The sequence below is a fragment of the Theropithecus gelada genome, chromosome 17 (genome assembly GCF_003255815.1).
Source record: "Theropithecus gelada isolate Dixy chromosome 17, Tgel_1.0, whole genome shotgun sequence".
Classification (NCBI taxonomy): Eukaryota; Metazoa; Chordata; class Mammalia; order Primates; family Cercopithecidae; genus Theropithecus; species Theropithecus gelada.
Window position 1 is genome coordinate 66,371,919 of NC_037685.1, and position 17,714 is coordinate 66,389,632.

General features: G+C 39.1%; 1 protein-coding gene across 2 annotated transcripts in view; it reads left to right on the forward strand.

The window, feature by feature from the left end:
• Nucleotides 1-17,714, forward strand: part of NBEA (neurobeachin) — a 752,078-nt gene that overhangs the window by 22,939 nt on the left and 711,425 nt on the right. The gene's annotated exons all lie outside the window — the stretch shown is intronic.

A 17,714-nucleotide genomic window follows, 5' to 3' on the forward strand; every position in this document is an offset into this window, starting at 1 on the left:
TATTAGATACCACAGTATTACAGAGAAGAAAGCGATGAACTATTTGAAGCAGTTGGGAAAGACATTTAGGTGGAGGATTCCCCTGAGATTGGCTTGAAAGGGTCAGCCGCAGTTTGCACAGTAGACTGGTGGAGTGAGGGCATTCCAGATAAGGAAATTTGAATTGGCACCGTGTATTCTAAATAGTGTTTTCTTCCTAGAAATGTTTTTCTTTCCCAGAAAATTCAAACCTATTCTTTAGATTTAGCTTCTATCTTTTTTTATGGATCCTTGTGTAACTCACATCTGTCTCTCAACCTCAGGAGTCACATATTTGGCAAATGACATGGTTAGCAAAACTGCAGTTGCCACGATCAGGGTCTCCTGGATGGCAAGGGGTGGAAGGAGGAGAAATAAAGATCATGCATTAAATGTGTATATTTACATATAAACAAAAGTTCTGGAAAATAATTGTTTCCAAAACCAGAATTATCTGTTGTTGCTTGTTTGTACCGAATGTAATAAAATGATAAACTAGTTACAAGGTTTTGTAAGGTATGTTGCTAGGCTGTTGACTCTTTTGATTTAATATTAGTAGCAGCTCTTTGTGAGAAGAAACACTATTACATGCTGAGACCAGCTCGGTCTGGGAGACCCTAACCCAGTGGTGCTAGAGGATGTAAAGACACACAGAAATATAGAGGTGTGAAGTGGGAAATTGGGGGTCTCACAGCCTGCAGAGCTGAGAGCCCCGAACAGAGATTTACCTACGTATTTATTAACAGCAAACCAGTCATTAGCATTGTTTCTATAGATATTAAATTAACTAAAAGTATCCCTTATGGGAAACGAAGGGATGGGCCGAATTAAAGAAATAGGTTGGGCTAGTTAACTGCAGCAGGAGCATGTCCTTAAGGCACAGATCCCTTATGCTATTGCTTGTGGCTTAAGAGTGCCTTTAAGCAGTTTTCCACCCTGGGTGGGCCAGGTGTTCCTTTCCCTCGTTCTGGTAAACCCACAGCCTTCCAGTGTGGGCTTTATGGCCATCATGAACGTGTCACAGTGTTGCAGAGATTTTGTTTATGGCCAGCTTTGGGGCCAGTTTATGGCCGGATTTTGGGGGGCTTGTTGCCAACAATTACATTAAAGGTATACATCAATTATGAGTTACATGTTTATTTCAGAAATGTTAAAATATTAAAAAAAATTTCTTGGAAAAAGGAAATATGGTATTCTCAATTAATAACTTTATGATGTAGGCATTTGTATTCCCATTTGTATATAAGAAAAATGAAGTTTGGTCAATTTGAAGCTAAGAACTTTGGGCAATACGGAGCAAGAGGCTTTTATAAGAGAGTGGCATGAGTAAAGTAGTGTGCCCATTGCATGTAGATTCATCTGATTGGATAGAGTAGTGTCCTCTTATCCTTCCAGTGTTTCTTACATTTCTTTTCCTGAAACAGGACTGGTCAGAGAGCACCACCTCTTCTATAGTGAAGTGTATATAATTTGGGGGGTGCCTCTTTCTAGCTCCAACTTGTACTTGCTTCTCTTAGGTCTATTATAACTATAAGCTGATGTACTTGACTCTCTACATTTATATTTATAGTATTAATGTATAAATAGTATTTGAATCCAATCAGTTTTTGTGTCCTGGTTTTCTGTAAATAACTTGGCCTTTGTGGTATGACTAATCTGAATTCAAATCCTGGTCTATCTTTTCATGGCTTTGTGACCTTGAGCTATGTTACATATCTCTGAGCCTGTGTTTCGGTCTCTCTCTCTCTCTCTCTCTCTCTCTCTGTGTATGTGTGTGTGTGTGTGTATGTGTGTACCTGTATTTTCTCACATACATGAAAATGAGGTAAATGATGTTATTTTTCCTTTTATTTCCCTCGTAAGTGGAAACTGTATATATGAAAGAATTCTATATATGATAGATCATTCTATTATTGTTTCTGCTGCTGTACTGCATGTTCTTTTAGCACATTTATTAGTCAAAATGTGGTCCACAGATGAGGTTTGCATATTCGTGAAATATTTGCTGTTCTAAGAGGAGATAAGGAACTTGTGCCAGAATGCAAATCATCTGTGATAAGTACACTATTTCTTTTAACTAACCTTTCTTTCTTTTTTTTCCCTCATAATAAGACTTTCTTGATGAAGGAAGCAGAATGTTGCTTCGTATTTTACTTCTGTCTCCTCATTGGCTTGTACTCTGAATAGCCTGAATGTAGAGTGCTTTTGGAAGATATTTTGAACAAAGCTTAATTTTATTTATATTACTTTTCATTTTTGGTGTTAGAAAGGTTATTGTTAGTGAAAAGATTATTAATTTTGAACTTGGTTTCTAATTGTGTCTTTGCTACTGATTAGTCGGGCAACTGAATTAAGTCTTCTAGGCCTTATTTTCCTGGCTGAAAAGGAAGATTGGGTTAGATATCTATGGTTTTTGTAGGCTTTAACATGTTAATAATTATGTTTTTTAAGTACTTTTTTTTCTTTTACCTTTTTTTTTTTTAAAAAAGCAAAACTGAGGCCTAGTCAAAGTAGTAGATAAGAAGCACTGCAATAGAAACATGCTTTAAGAAGCTTCTTTTTGGAGTGGATGTTTTATTAAGCTGTTGTCAACCACATACCAAGGATTTGGTGCTAAGGATATAATGATTAATGAGACTGTTTTGTGTCTTCAAGTAGTAATATCCTGGGAAAGATAGACAAGTAAATACATATAAATGTAAATACATAAATATAATCGGTAGTGTGTTAGAGATATGGACCAAAAATGTGTGAAACAGGAGGCTGTGAAAGACTCTCTAGAACAAAGGTAAGCAAACATTTTCTATAAAGATACAAGTATTTTAGGCTTTGTGGGCCATATGGTGTCTATTACAACTACTCACCCTGCAGTTGTAGTGGAAAGGCAGCCATGTAAATGAAAATACATCATTTTTCAACACCAATTCTCTGGCACCAATTAGGTGTCCTAAAATTCAGTTCAATCCTGATACTACATAGAATCAGTGCAAACCTCTTAAATTAGAGGCAAAATCTTTCAATTCTGACACTAATTAGCTAGAGTTAGTACAGGCTTCACAAGTTAAGGAACCAGTCCCACAAGACTGCTTCCATTTCAGATGCCAGCCTGAAATGGGCTCCCTGCACTTCTGCTCAACTGATCACAAATTCAGGGGTTCCCACAACTTCCCTCAGGTTTTGTAATCACCAGAATGACTCAGAGCTCAGGAAAGTGCAACACTTACAAGTTTAGTTTTATTATAAAGGAAACAGCTCAGGAACAGCCAAATGGGAGAAATGTATAAGCAAGGCACTGAGAGGGAGTGAGCTAGAGAGCTTCCATGCCCTTGCTGGGCGTGCCACCCTCCCAGCAGATTGACATGTTCACCAACTGAGAAGCTTCCTGTACCTCGTTGTTTGAGTTTTTATCAAGGCTTCAATTATGTGACCTGATTTATGGGCCATGTAATTGAACTCAAGCACCAGCCTTCTAGTCACTTGCTTAGTTTTTTTGACTTGGCCAGCCCTTCCCTTGAAACTATCTAAGGGCCCCAACATGAGTTACCTTGTTAGCATGAGCTCAGCTATGGTCAAAAGAGTCTTGTTATGAATAGCAAAAGACACTCTTATCACCCAGAACATTCTCAAGATTTTTGAAGTTCTGTGCCAGCAATTGGGGACAAAGACCAAATATATATTTTAAATTATACGATAGGCAGCCATTACTGATATGTAAATGAATGGCCAATGGCCGTGTAATAAAACTTTACTTACAATAAGACATTGAACTAGAACTGACTTTTAGGTAGTAGTTTGCAGACCCTTGCTTTAGAAAAATGTGAAAAACTGCTGAAAGAATGTGACATTTGAACTGTATCTTCTATTTATTTTAAACTTTTTGCTGATATGATACTATTTTATAGAATTTTTAAAATTTATTTTTAGTAGCACTACTCATAGATTTTTTAAAGGTGCTATGAGAGTGAGGAAATTTTTCAACACATGTGCTGTGATTATTAATGTGATATTAATATGAAATTGATATCCATTTCATATCAATTGAGAAGGACTTCAGTTAAGTCCACTTTGTGCCTCTTACTAAGAAGGCTACCTACTGGATCACAACTGGTAGGTGTTATTCTCCTGAGTGATCATGATTTTCATCACATTCCTTGATTAGTGATGTTTTTGTTGAGAATGCTGTTTACCTCCTGTCATTTATATTTTGCATCCCACTCTTGTTTTCAAAATAGTGAAAGGAATTAGAGCCTTGGGTTGGAGTTTTATTCCCTTGACTTAATAGGCCAGTGACTAGGCAGGTTCCACATTCTGAGAGCTGTCCAGTGAGGGATTAGAAATTTGACACTTACTGCTGTATAATAGGTTAACGAATGAACATTTAAAATTTTTTGGTTTAAAAAAAAAAACCTTAAATTTTTTGATTTCTGTTTTTTCTTTTATTTCTGGCTTGATGGTTTTATTTTTTATTTTTTAACTTTTATTTTAAGTTCAGGGGTACATGTGCAGGTAGAGTGCTTTTGGGAGATATTTTTACATAGGTAAATATGTGTCATGGGGGTTTGCTGTGCAAATTAATTCATCACCCAGGTATTAGCCTAGTACCCATTAGTTATTCTTTTTGATCCTCCCACCCTTGACTCTCTGATAGGCCCCAGTGTGTGTTGTTCCCCTCTATGTCAGTGTATTCTTACCATTTAGCTCCCACTTACAAGTGAGAACATACAGTATTTTGTTTTCTGTGTTAGTTTGCTCAGGATAATGGCCTCCAGCTCCATCTATGTGTCTGCAAAGGACATGATCTCATTCTTTTTTATAGCTGCATAGTATTCCATGCTGTATATGTACCATGTTTTCTTTATCCAGTCTATCATTGATAGGTATTTAGATTAATTCCATGTCTTTGCTATTGTGAATAGTGCTGCAATGGACATAACGCATGCATGTGCCTCTGTAATAGAACAATGTATATTCCTTTGGCTATATACCCAGTAATGGGATTGCTGGGTCAAATGGTATTTCTGTCTTTAGGTCTTTGAGAAATCACTGTGCTGTTTTCTGCAGTGGTTGAACTAATCTGCACTACCACCAACAGTGCATAAGCATTTCTTTTTCTCTGCAACCTTGCCAGCATCTGTTGGTTTTTGACTTTTTAGTCATAGCCATTCTGCCTGGTGTGTGGTTGTATCTCACTGTGGTTTGGTTTGTATTTCTCTCGTGATCAGTGATACTGAGCTTTTTTTTTCATGTGATTGTTGGGCACATGTATGTCTTCTTTTGAGAAGTGTCTGTTCATGTCCTTTGCCTATTTTTTAATGGCATTGTTTGCTTTTTTTCCTTGTAAAATTGTTAAAGTGGCTTATAGATGCTGGATATGAGACCTTTGTAAGATGCATGGTTTGTAAAATTTTCTTGCATTCTGTAGGTTGTTTACACTGTTGATAGTTTCTTTTGCTCTGCAGATGCTCTTTAGTTTAATTAGATCCTATTTGTCAATTTTTGCTTTTGTTGCAGTTGCTTTTGGTGTCTTCATCATGAAATCTTTGCCCATGCCTATCTCCTGAATGGTATTGCCTAGGTTGTCTTTCATGCTTCTTATAATTTTGTGTTTTATATTTAAGTTTTTAATACATCTTGAGTTTATTTTTGTATATGGCAAAATGAAAGAGTCCAGTTTCAATCTTCTGCATATGGCTAGCTAGTTATCTCAGCACCATTTATTGAATAGGGAATCCTTTCCCCATTGTTGGTTTTTGTCAGGTTTGTTGAAGATCAGATAGTGGTAGGTGTGCAGTCATATTTCTGGGTTCTCTGTTCTGTTGGTCTGTGTGTCTGTTCTTGTGCCAATACCATGCTGTTTTGGTTAATGTAACTCTGTATTATAGTTAAGTTGGATAGCGTGATGCCTCTAGCTTTGTTCTTTTTGCTTAGGATTGCTTTGGCTATTCAGACTCTTTTTGGTTCCATTTGAATTTAAAAGTAGTTTTTTTCTGGTTCTGTGAAGAATGTCAGTGGTAGTTCAATGTGAATAGCATTGAGTCTGTGAATTACTTTGGGCAGTATGGTCATTTTAATGATACTGATTTTTCCTGTCTATGAGCACGGAATGTTTTTCTATTTGTTTGTGTCATCTCTGATTTGTTTGAGCAGTGATTTGTAGTTCTCCCTGTAGAGATCTTTCACCTCCCTAATTAGCTGTATTCCCAGGTAATTTATTCTTTTTGTAGCAATTGTGAGTGGGAGTTTGTTTGTGGTTTGGCTCTCAGTGGGACTGCTGTTGGTGTGTAGGAACGTTAGCAATTTTTGTACATTTATTTTGTATCCTAAGACTTTGCTGTAGTTGCTTATCAGCATAAGAAGCTTTTGGGCTAAGATGATGGGGTTTTCTAGATAAAGAATCATGTCATCTGCAAACAGAGATAGTTTGACTTCCTCTGTTCCTCTCTAAATGCCCTTTATTTATCTCTCTTGCCTGATTGCCCTGCTGAATAGGAGTGGTGAAAGAGGGCATCCTTGTCTTGTGCCAGTTTTCAAGGGGAATACTTTCAGCTTTTGCCCATTCAGTATGATGTTGGCTGCGGGTTTGTCATAGATGGCTCTTACTATTTTGAGGTATATTTCTTCAATACCCAGGTTATTGAGAATTTTTAACATGAACGGATGTTGAATTTTATTGAAAGCGTTTTCTGCATCTATTGAGATACTCATATGGTTTTTATCTTTAGTTCTGTTTATGTGAGTCACATTTATTGATTTTTGTATGTTGAGCCAACCTTGCATCCTGGGGATGAAGCCTACTTGATTGTGAATAAGCTTGTTGATGTGCTGCTGGATTCAGTTTGGCAGTATTTTGTTGAGGATTTTTGCATTGATATTCATTAAGGATATCAGCTTGGAGTTTTTTTTTTTTTTTGTATCAGGATGATGCCGGCCTCATAGAATGACTTAGGGAGGAGTCCCTGCTTTTCAATTTTTTGGAATAGTTTCAATAGGAATGATACTAGCTCTTCTTTGCACATCTGGTAGAATTCAGCTGTGAATCTGTCTGGTCCTGGGCTTTTTTTGGTTGGTAGGCTATTATTGCCTCAATTTCAGGACTCATTATTGGTCAGTTCAGGGATTCAGTTTCTTCTTGGTTCAGTCTTGGTAGGGTATGTGTGTTGAGGAATTTATCCATTTTTTTCTAAATTTTTAAGTTTATGTGCATAGAGGTGTTTATAATATTCTCTGATGGTTGGTTGTATTTCTGTGAAGTATTCTCCTTACCATTTCTGATTTTATTTGAATCTTCTCTCATTTCTTCTTTACTAGTATAGCTAACCGTGTATGTATTTTATTATTTTTTTCAAAAAACCAGCTCTGGGATTTTTTTGATCCTATGAGTTGTTTTTCGTGTCTCTACCTCTTTCAATTCAGCTCTGATTTTGGTTATTTCCTGTCTTCTGATAGCTTTGAGATTTGTTTGCTCTTGGTTCTGTAGTTCTTTTAGTTGTGATGTTAGTTGTTATCTTGAGAGTTCTCTAACTTTTTAATATAGGCATTTAGTGTTATAAATTTCCTTCTTAACACTGCCTTAGCTATGTCCCAGAGATTCTGGTACATTGTATCTTTGTTCTCATTGTTTCAAAGAATGTCTTGATTTCAGCTTTAATTTCATTATTTACCCAAAAGTCATTTAGGACCAGAGTATTCAATTTCCATGTAATTGTATGGTTTTGAGTGAATTTCTTAGTCTTGAGTTCTAATTTGATTGTGCTGTGGTCTGAGAGACTGTTATGATGTCAATTTTGCATTTGCTAAAGAGTGCTTTACTTCTGATTATGTGATCGATTGTAGAGTAAGTGCCATATGGCAATGAGAAGAATATATTATTCTGTTATTTTGGGGTGAAGACATCTGTAGGTTTCTATCAGGTCCACTTGATCTAGGGCTGAGTTCAGGTCCTGCATCATATCTTTGTTAATTACCTGTGTTGATAATCTGTTCAGTATTTTCATTGGGGTATTAAAGTCTCCCACTATTGTGTAGGAGTCTTAAGTCTATTTGGAGGTCTCTAAGTAAGAACTTGCTTTATGAATCTGGGTGCTCCTGTGTTGGGTGCATATATATTTAGGATAATTAGCTCTTCTTGTTGAGTTGAATCCTTTACCATTATGTAATGCCCTTCTTTGTCTTTTTTGATCTTTGTTGGTTTAAAGTTTGTTTTGTCAGAAACTAGTACTGTAACTCCTGTTTTTTTTCTGTTTTCCATTTGCTTGGTAGATTTCCTTCCATCCCTTTATTTTGAGCCTATGTATATTATTGCATGTGTGTCTGTTGAAGACAGCATAGAAGTGGCTCTGTTTCTTTATCTAACTTGCTACTCTATGTCTTTTTTGTTTGTTTGAGCAGTGGCGTGGTCTCAGCTCACTGCAACCTCCGCCTCCCAGGTTCACGCCATTCTCTTGCCTCAACCTCCCGAGTAGCTGGGACTACAGGCACCTGCCACCACGCCTGGCTAATTTTTTGTATTTTCAGTAGAGACAAGGTTTCACCATGGTAGCCAGGATGGTCTCGATCTCCTGACCTTGTGATCTGCCCGCCTCGGCCTCCCAAAGTGCTGGGATTACAGGCATGAGCCACTGTGCCCAGCCTAGTCTGTGTCTTTTAATTGGGGCATTTAGTCCATTTACATTTAAGGTTAGTATTGATATGTGTGGACTTGATCCTGTTAACAAGATGTTAGCTGGGTATTTTGCAGACTTTTTGTGTGATACCTTTTAGAGTGTCACTGGCCTGTGTATTTCAGTATGTTTTTGTAGTGGCTTGTCTTTCCATTCCATATGTAATGCTTCCTTCAGGAGCCGTTGTAAGGCAGGTGTGGTGGTAGCAAATTCCTTCAGCATTTGCTTGTCTAAAAAGGATCTTATTTCTCCTTTGCTTCTGAACCTGCATTTGGCTGGATACAAAATTCTGGGTTGAAATTTCTTTTATTTAAGAATGTTGAGTATTGGGGCCCCAATCTCTTCTGTCTTACAGTGTTTCAGCTGAGAGGTCTGCTGTTACTTGGATGGTATTCCCTTTGTAGGTGACTTGGCCTTTCTCTCTAGCTGCTCTTAACATTTTTTCTTTCATTTCAACCTTGAAAAATCTGATGATTATATGTCTTGGGGATGATCTTATGGAGTATCTTACTGGAGTTCTCTGCATTTCCTGAATTTGAGTGTTGGCCTGTCTAGCTAGGTTGGGGAAGTTCTTGTGGATGATATCCTGAAATATGTTTTCCAGCTTTATTCCATGCTTCCCTTCTCTTCTCCCAGTCAGTTTTAGATACTCAGTTTCTTACACAATCCCATATTTCTCGGAGATTTTGTTTATTCTTTTTCATTCTTTTTCTCTATTCTTGTCTGCCTGTCTTATTTCAAAAGGATAGTTTTCAATCTCTGAGAATAGATTCTTTTCTCTGCTTGATCTATTCTTATTATGCTATTAATACTTGTGATTGCATTATGAAATTCTTGTATTGTGTTTTTCAGCTCTATCAGGTCAGTTATGTTACTCTCTGTGGGTCTGCAGCTCCTGCAATGTTTTATCATGATTTTTTAACTTCCTTCCATTGGGTTGCAATATGCTTCTTTAGCTCAGTAAAGTTTTTTTTGGTTTTGTTTTTGTTTTTGTTTTTTGTTTGTTTTTGAGGTATAGTCTTGCTCCGTTGCCCAGGCTGGAGTGCAGTGGTGTGATCTTGGCTCACTGCAACCTCTGCCTCCCAGGTTCAAGCGATTCTCCTGCCTCAGCTTCCCAAGTAGCTGGGGCTACAGGTGCGCACCACCATGCCTGGCTCATTTTTGTATTTTATAGTAGAGACATGTTTTCACCATGTTGGCCAGTAATGGCTGTAATCCCAGCACTTTGGGAGGCAGAGGTGGGCAGATCACATGAGGTGAGGAGTTTGAGACCAGCCTGGGCAACATAATGAAACCCCATATCTACTAAACATACAAAAATTAGGCCAGGTGTGATGGCTCACACCTGTAATCCTAGCACTTAAGGAGGCCGAGGTGGGTGGATTAGGGGTCTCAGGGGATTGAGACCATCCTGGCTAACACGGTGAAATCCCGTCTCTACTAAAAATACAGACTGGTCTTGAACTCCTGGCCTCAAGTTACCTGCCCACCTCAGCCTCCCAAAGTGCTGGGATTACAGGCGTGAGCTACCACACCAGCCTGGTTTTTGTTCATATTCTGAATTCTATTTCTGCCATTTTAGCCATCTCAGCCTCGGCCCAGTTCTGAACCCTTGCTGGAGAAGCGATGCGATCATTTGGAGGAAAGAGAGTACTGTGGTTTTTTTGAGTTTTCAGTGTTCTTGTGCTGATTCTTTCTCATCTTTATGGACTTGGCTACCTTAAATCTTCGAGGTTGCTCACCTTTGGATTTTTTTTTTTCTTTTAATAGTCTGGCTGCTTTTCCACAGGACTGTTGTAGTTTGCTGGGGGTCCACTGCAGTCCTTAGTCATTTCGGATTTTCCAGTACCTACCTGAAGGTATCACCAGTGAAGGCTGTGAAACAGCAAAGATGTTAGCTTGCCCCGTCCTCTGGGCGCTCCATCCCAGGGAGGTAGGGACCTGTTCCTGGCCTAAACATACCTGTAGGAGGTGGCTGGAGACCCCGACTGGGAGGTCTCGCCCAGTCAGGAGGAACGGGATTAGAGACCTGCTAAGGAAGCAGCCTGGTCACCTTTCATAGAGCAGCTGTGCTGTGCTGGGGTACCACTTCTGCCTCTAGTTGGCTTGGGCTCTCTAAAACCTAGAGGCTAGAATGTTTGAGTTGCCCAAATAGCAAAGATGGCAGCCTGCCCTCCCTCTGGGAGCTCTGTCCCAGGAAGTTTTTGTTGGCCAGAGAACACTGGCGAGGGTGTCTGGAGGCCCCCCTTGTGAGGTCATGCCCAGTGATGAAGAATGGATTAGTCTGGTCACGTTTTGGTAGAGGAGCCTTGCTGTGCTGGGGGATTCCTTCCGGCCTAGATTGGTTTGGACTCTCCAGGGCCTGCATGCTGGAACAGCTGAGTCATCCAAACAGCAAAGATGGTGGCCCCCACTCCCCACAGGAACTCCTTCCTAGGTAGTGGTGACGCTGTTGCCCCTGGTTAGCTGGAATTCTAAGCCAGTGGGTCTTATCCTGTGTGATGCCATGGAAGTGGGGTCCGCAGACCATTACTGCTTGGTTCCCTGGATTCAGCCCCCTTCCCAGGGGTGTGTATTGAAGTCCTACCTCCTGCCTTGCTGGAGTTGCAGTCACTTTTGCCAGGATGCCCAGAGCCAGAGTCTGCAAAACTGGGCCCCTGTGCATGTCTGAGTGACTGTTCTGCTGAGACTCCACACAGCTCTTTGTGTCAGAGTGAAGGCCCTGCTGGAGTGGGTTCATGAAGGGATCTCCTGACCTGAGGGTTGCAAAGATCTGTGAGAGAAGCATGGTTTCCTGGGTTGCACATTCACTTACCACTTCCGTTGGTGGGGGAGGTTCCTCTGGCTTTATGTCACTCTCAGGTGGGCCGTCATCCTATCTCCTTTTCATTGTTCTTTATGGGTTGAGTTGTTTCCTTGATTAGTCCCAATGCAAGTACCTGGCTGTTTCAGTTGAAGGTACTGTATTTACTCGCTCCTTTCATTCCTCTCTCTGAGAGCCATGCACCATTGCTGCTTCTAGTTGGCCATCTTGGCCCGAATCCTCTGTTTTCTTTTTGCCAGAGTAGAAGTGGTTTCCTCTTCTTACCTGGACGTTTCACAATGGAATGAATAAACAAGCTGATATCAATTTATCAGCTTATCTTGTTAGTTTCATTTCTTAGTATACATGAGATTTCAAAGTATACATGAAACCTCAAGTATACTTCAAAGTACATGATGGTCACAAAGATGAACATTTAAAAAGCCTCCAAACAAGGAAAACTGGCAGTGGGCCATAATTGACTGTTTTAATAGAGATAGAGAGTTTGAGTTTGTTACTATCTTATTGCTTAGGTAATGTTACTGTAAGCAGAGGATAGAGAATAAAGAGAATTGCCCGTATGAATACATACAAAATTGATGATGAAATGAGGGTAATGGGAAAATAATATTTTAGTGATAGAATAAATTCAAAATTCAGTAAAACAAAGTGGAGTTTATTCTTTTTGTCAGTAGTCACAGATGAGTTGCTAGTATCATCTTTAAACACAAATGGCATGTACTTAAATGTATATGGACTACAGCAATATTCTACCAGTTAGCAGCACATGAAATAGCTTGTTCACTTGCTGGTTCAGTTGAAATGTTTTTACTTAAATACCTATTAAACATTGTTGATACTGAATTAGGCTTGTTAGGAGAAAAAATAGAACAATAGTTTTCACAGTTTTAGCCTCATGCATGAGGCTAAGCATGTAGTCCTCACACTATCACTTTGAGGTAAAGTCCTGTTATCCACAATTTACATATGGGGAAAGGAGATTAAGTAACTTCCCTAGGTCAAGCAGGTAGAAATGGCTGCACAAGACCCAAGCCTTTTACTGGTTTTCTTCCTAACGACATAATTTCTTAAGTTCTGTGAGAAAATTACAAAGAAATCTGGAAGCATCACATTACCCAACTTCAAACTATATTATAAGGCCTTAGTCACCAAAATAGCATGGTACTGGTATAAGAATAGGCACGTAGACCAATAGAATAGAATGGAGAACCCAGAAATAAAGCCAAATACAGCCAACTGATCTTCCACGAAGCAAACAAAAGCAAAGTGGCGAAAGGACACCCTATTCAACAGATGGTGCTGAGGTATTTGACAAGACACGTGTAGAAGGATGAAACTGGTTCCTTATCTTTCACCTTACACTTAAAACTAAGACCTGAAACCATAAAGAATCTAGAAGATAACATTGGAAAAACCCTTCTAGATGTTGGCTTAGGCAAAGATTTCATGACTGGGAACCCAGAAGCAAATGTAACAAAAACAAAGATAAATAGATGGGACTTAATTAAAAAGCTTTAGTACAGCAAAAGAAATAATCACCAGTTAACAGAAAACCCACAGAGTGGGGGGAAATCTTCACAATCTATACATCCAACAAAGGACTAATATCCAGAATCTACAAAGAATTCAAATCAGCAAGAAAAAACAATCCCATTAAAAGGTGAGCTGAGGACATGAATAGGTAATTCTCAAAAGAAGATACACAAATGGTCAACAAGCATATGGAAAAATGCTCAACATCACTAATTGTCAGGGAAATGCAAATCAAAACCACAATGCGATACCACCTCACTCCTGCAAGAATAGCCGTATCAAAAAATAAAAAATTAATAGATGGTGGTGTGGATGTGGTGAAAAGGGAACACTTTTACACTGCTGTTGGGAACGTGAACTAGTACAATCACTGTGGAAAACAGTGTCGAGATTCCTTAGAGAACTTAAAAGTAGATCTACTGTTTGATACAGCAATCCCACTATTAGGTATCTATCCAGAGGAAGAGAAGTCATTATACGAAAAAGATACTTGCACACGCATGTTTATAACAGTGCAATTTGCAATTGCCAAAATATGGAATCCTCCCAAATGTCCATCAACCAATGAGTGGATGAAGAAAATGTGGTGCATAAATACCATGGAATGCTACTCAGCCATAAAAAGGAATGAAATAATGGCATTCTCAGCAACCTAGATGGACTTGCAGACTGTTACTCTAAGTGAAGTAACTCAGGAATGGAACCCAAACATCGTATGTTCTCACTCATATGTGAGAGCTAAGTTATGAGGACACGAAGGCCTAAGAATGATACATTGGAGTTTGGGGACTTGGGGCAAAGGATGGGGGGTGGCAAGGGATAAAAGACTACATATGGGGTACAGTGTACACTGGTCTGGTGATGTGTGCACCAGTATAGAACTTATTTATGTAACTGAACATTACCTGGTCTCCAAAAACCTATTGAAATAAAAAATTTTAAAAAAATTGCAAATAATTATGACTTTCTAAGGATTGGATTCTTTGTTTCTTTTTTTTTTTCGTGGAGCAGAGACTCAGACAAAACTTCATAAAGGAGAGATGTATGAGATGAAGTGAAAATCTAAGGTGAGGCCTAAGCATGGAGGGCATTGAATGTTAGGTTACAACATGAGGAGCTGCTTGAGTCATAGAGCTGTTTTATTTCTTTTGTTCATTGTACCTCTTGTAAACCATCCTGTGCTGCTTTTTTCTCTACGAAAATTATTCAGATTTTTGAGGCTTTGTAGTTAAACACTGTTTTGCTTCTAGAGAACTTTTCTTTCTCTCTCTCTCTCTTTTTTTTTTTAAATTGAGACAGAGTTTTGCTGTTGTTGTCCAGGCTGGAGTGCAATGGTGCAATCTTGGCTTACCGTAAACTCTGCCTCCTAGGTTCAAGTGATTCTCCTGCTTCAGACTCAGAAGTAGCTGGGATTATAGGCATGCAGCATCACGGCCAGCTAATTTTGTATTTTTAGTAGAGATAAGGTTTCTCCATGTTGGTCAGGCTGGTCTCAAACTCTCGACCTCAGGTGATCCACCCGCCTCAGCCTCCCAAAGTGCTGGGATTACAGGTGTGAGCCACCATGCCTGGCTGAATTGTACATAACTATTTAAACAGAATAGATGCTAACATTAATCTGTACTGAGAAGTAATCTAATTCATTTTGATAGTTGTGTTCATTTTCCCCTCCAGATGAAGGCTAATGAGGTTCAGGATTTTGTTTCACATTTCTTGTACCTGCCATACACTAGACATTCAATCACTATTTGTGGAAGGACAGAAGGGTACACTTTTAATTTAAAGTTGTTCTTTTTTCTTTCTTTTTTTTGGAGACAGGTTTTTGCTCTGTAGTTTAGGATGGAGTACAGTGGCATGATCACAGTTTACTGTAACCTCAAACTCCTGGACTCAAGCAGTCCACCTGCCTCAGCCTCCTGAATAGCTGCCATTATGCCTGACTAATTGATTAAAAAAATTTTTTTTTAGAGAACGGGTCTCACTATGTGGCCCAGGCTGGACTCAAACTGTTAGTCTCAAGTGATCCTCCTGCCTTGGCCTCCCGAAGTGCTAGGATTAGAGGCATGGGCCATCACATCCTGCCTAAAGTTATTCTTTAATCAGTCTTCAAACCTTGGGATGGGCATATTCGAAGCAGTGCTGATCAAAAAGTAAGTAACAATGACTTTGAGGAAAATTCTGAAAGACTCTTAAGTCAGCTGTAATTATTAATGGCAAGATTTGGTTCTGGCGCACAGGCTTCGGATAACTAATATTTACTGATAGGAAGAATTGAAAAAATTTTATAGTGAACACCCATATATGTACCACCTAGAGTCTATACTTTACGTTTTACCAAAATAACTTTATCACATATCTATATTTTTAGGCATCCATCAATCTGTCTTTTTTTTTCCGGATCCATTTTAAACTAGGTTGACGCTATATCTTTTAACTGAAATTCAATATTTGGCTACCTCCCCACCATAAAATTACATACAGTGAAAACATCTATCTTAATTCTAATATTCTGTGAGTTGTGACAAATGCATGTACCTGAGTAATCCAAACCTAGAACATTATAGTCATCCCAGAGAGTTCCTCATACCCCTTTCCAGTTAATCCCTTCCTCCATACTCCCAGAGACAGTCAGAGGTTTTTTTTCCACCATAAAATAGTATTGGCTGTTGCAGAATCTTGTATAAATGGAGTCTTAACAGCATCAATGAACCCTTTTGAGTAAAACTACTTTTATTTAACAGAATGCTTTTGCAGTTTTTTCATGTTGTGCTTATCAACATTTGCTACTTTTACTGAGTTGCAGACCATTGTATAAATATACCAGAGTAAGCTAATCCATTCTCCTATTCATGGAACTCTAGGTTGCTTCTAGTTTTTGGCCATTATGAATAAAACTTCCTTGAACATTCACCCATAAGTCATTTTAAGATACATGTTTTTATTCCTTTTGGGTAAATACCTAAGAATGTAATTATCAGGTCAGAGAGATGGCATTGCTTGGTTTTAAAAACCTGACAGACCATTTTATTAAGTGATTAAAACATTTTGTACTTTCAGCAATGTATGAAAGATCTCTTTTCCCCAGCATTTCATACGGTCAGCTCTTTTAGACATTCTGATGGCCGCATATTGATACCCTGTTGTGGTTTTAATTTGAATTTCTGGGATGGCCAGTGATGTCGAGCCCTGTTTCATTCCTTTATTGGCCATTTAAAAGTTTTCCCCTGGTGGCTGGGTGCGGTGGCTCATGCCTGACTTTGGGAGGTCAAGGCAGGTAGATCACCTGAGGCCAGGAGTTCGAGACCAGTCTGGCCAACATGGTGAAACACCATTTCTACTAAAAAGACAAAAATTAGCTGGGCATGATGGCGTGCACCTGTAATCCCAGTTGCTCAGGAGGCAGAGGCAGGAGAATCACGCAAACCTGGGAGGTGGAGGTTGCAGTGAGCTGACATTGAGCCACTGCACTCCATCCTGGGCAACAGAGCAAGGCTCTGTCTCAAAGAAAAAAAGACAAAAGAAAAATTTTCCCCTGGAAAGTACCTGTTCAAATATCTTGCCAATTTGCAAATTTTTAAAAATGTAAGAGTTCATTGTCTATCCTAGATACAGATCTTTAACTCAGATGTATGTTTTTGGGAAATTTTTCTTTTCTTTTTTATTGTACTTTAAGTTCTAGGGTACATTTGCACAACGTGCAGGTTTGTTACATATGTGTACACGTGCCATGTTGGTGTGCTGCACCCATTAACTCGTCATTCACTTTAGGTATATCTCCTAATGCTATGCCTCCTCCCTCCCCCCACCCCACGACAGGCCCCAGTGTGTGATGTTCCCCTTCCTGTGTCCAGGTGTTCCCATTGTTCAATTCCTATGAGTGAGAACATGCGGTGTTTGGTTTTTTGTTCTTGCGATAGTTTGCTGAGAATGACGGTTTCCAACTTCATCCATGTGCCTACAAAGGACATGAACTCATCCGTTTTTATGGCTGCATAGTATTCCATGGTATATATGTGCCACATTTTCTTAATCTAGTCTATCATTGATGGACATTTCGGTTGGTTCCAAGTCTTTGCTATTGTTAATAGTGCCACAATAAACATACACGTGCATGTGTCTTTTTAGCAGCATGATTTATAATCCTTTGGGTATATACCTAGTAATGGGATCACTGGGTCAAATGATATTTCTAGTTCTAGATCCTTGAGGAATAGCCACGCTGTCTTCCACAGTGGTTGAACTAGTTAACAGTCCCACCAACAGTGTAAAAGTGTTCCTATTTCTCCACATCCTCTCCAGCACATGTTGTTTCCTGACTTTTTAATGATCGCCATTCTAACTGGTGTGATATGGTATCTCATTGTGGTTTTGATTTGCATTTCTCTGATGGTCAGTGATGATGAGCATTTCTTCATGTGTCTGTTGGCTACATAAATGTCTTCTTTTGAGAAGTGTCTGTTCATATCCTTCTCCCACTTTTTGATGGGGTTGGTTTTTTTTTCCCTTGTAAATTTGTTTGAGTTCTTTGTTGATTCTGAATATTAGCCCTTTGTCAGATGAGTAGACTGCAAAAATTTTCTCCCATTCTGTAGGTTGCCTGTTCACTCTCATGGTAGTTTCTTTTGCTGTGCAGAAGCTCTTTAATTAGATCCCATTTGTCGATTTTGGCTTTTGTTGCC